The following is a 2,464-nucleotide window of genomic DNA, read 5'->3' as shown; positions in this document are numbered from 1 at the left end:
TACTATTTATTATATTAAATAGGATAGGATAAAAAATTTAAAAAAAAATAGTAAAAATAAACATAAAATTTAAGTATATAAATTAAAAGTATATCAATTTAATCAAATAAATTAATTTTATTTTCTCTAAAGTAGAATTACTAATATTTTTACATTTTTAAGACTATGGCCCCTTGCTCACACAAAACTCCGCCACTGCAGTCCAGTCTAATTTTTGAAAAAACTAAAGAATGTGTAAGCGAAATTTACTTATTAGTAGTGAGGAGGAATAACAAAAGTTTGGGAATGTCAACGAAGAAATTATTGTATATAATCATATTTTATCTACCTGTGTTATAATTGTAAAATATTTGTGCTATTTATAATAAGAGCAATGCTATGTCATCAGTATAATTTATTATTTTCAGTTAGCATCAGTTAATTAGTAATATTTAAAATATTGATTAAAAATATAATACTAATAAGCTATTAGACTATTATAAAAATATTAATTAAAATTGCTGGTCTTAAGCTTTTCTCTTATAATAATTAAATAGTATTATTTTTCTATTCAATTCCCAAATAGTTTTAAGAAAAAATGAATGTAGTATTATTGAAGATTGTATTTTAAGATTCTGAGGATAATTTTGTCAATTCACATGATTTTGTATTAGGAAAAAATTAACTTTTTTCAACTAAATAATTAAGGCAATCACTCATTTTTCTGTTAAACTTTTTTTATAATAGCAACTCAAAATTTAATCCTTATGTATGTATTTATCTATTATTTTATTAGTCAAATATTGATTAAAGAAAATAATTCTCTAAAACGGATGAATATCTTAATTGTTATAGAAAAAGGTTATTAAGGTTCATGAATAGTCACAAAAAAAAAGGGTTCATGAAGATCTCAAAGCCACTTAGCTTGGACCACTTTTTAATCTCTCTTCTTCTTGTGGTTTTCGTGATTAGTCAAAGTTCTCTCCACGGAGGATGATAGTATGATTCTAAAGTCTCCTAGTAGGAATCTTTCATTCTATTGCCGTATCGTATCAGACCTTTCTAATTTTGAGCATATATGAATAGAATAACAAAAATAAGTATGGAAAAAAATATGCTTGAAAAATATATTATTATTATTATCTTTTGTAGTATTATTGTATTAATCACTTTTTTATTTAATAAAAAATAAAAAATAATCTTTGGCCTAACGGACTAGTCTATCTCATTTCATCCAAATTCACGAATTTATCGGTATAAATTTAATCATTTTTTATTTGGCAGATTTTAAATTCTAATCCTACTTATTCCTTTTAGTAAATTAGTCCAATGAGTTAGATCAATTTTACCATTTTTAAAAATAAAAATAGTTGAATTAAATAAATTTTATTTAATCTTTAATGAATTATAATTTATAATTTATTAATTATAAATTATAAATTATAATTAATAAATTATATATTATATGGTAAAAGATCACACTTTACCCTCTAAAGTATAAATTTAAAATTTAGAGGATCCATATTCAAAATAAATATAAATCACATATAATAGAACCGAGTTAGTACTAAACTGGAGCATTTAAACTCTTCCTTTCAATAAAAAAATAATTAGTCCTATATTGATATCTTATACAATTCTATATTACCAATTCAGCAAATATCAATAAAACTCATGTTTCAAAAGATTAAAAGAAAACAATTAATTGTTGTTCATCACGTTATAACATCATTATTAAAATTCAAATACACGTCCTTTTATTCATATAACTTTAAAATATTATATCGAATGAGCCAGTCCAACTAGTTTGATGCGATAGCGCAGTAAAAGACTCTCCAGATCCAGCGAGTTGTGATGGAATCCTTCGAGATGACAATGAAAAATGGATATTTGGCTTTGCAAAGAAATTGGAAATATGTGGTGTGATTAATGCAGAGTTTTGGAATATCTTAATTAGGCTAAATCTAGCGTGGGAAAAAAGGAATAAAAAGAAGGGGTAAGTACGATTTTGGTCCCTTAAGTTTAGTGCCAGAATCGAATTCGTCCCTCTTGTTATTTTGTTATTAAAATCGTCCTTAATGTTTTTTTTCGTATTAAAATCGTCCTTTTTATTTTTTTTGGACAAAAATACCCTTACCACTACCAACATAATTACCTCCTCCACCACCACCACCACCAACAAGAATTATCATCCAAAGCGATTCAAGCACAGCAATTAAAATAATCACAAACATCATTACAAGGGAGAATAATGAACATACCTCAATGAGAAGAATCCATCAATTGATGAAGAGAAATTGGTTCCTTTTGTTCAAACATATTTACAGGGAGAAGAATATTGTAGCTGACAAGCTTACAAAGATGACAGTGGAAACAAGAACTTGCAATCTGAGAGAAACCTCCATAGATGGTGGTGGCTGATCTTGTTCTTGATGAAGTTGGAGTAACTTTGTAGTTTGTACCCTAACAGGAGAACCAGAACATA

Source organism: Arachis ipaensis, chromosome B08 (assembly GCF_000816755.2).
Source record: "Arachis ipaensis cultivar K30076 chromosome B08, Araip1.1, whole genome shotgun sequence".
Taxonomy (NCBI): Eukaryota; Viridiplantae; Streptophyta; class Magnoliopsida; order Fabales; family Fabaceae; genus Arachis; species Arachis ipaensis.
Note: the sequence above shows the minus strand (reverse complement) of the source record.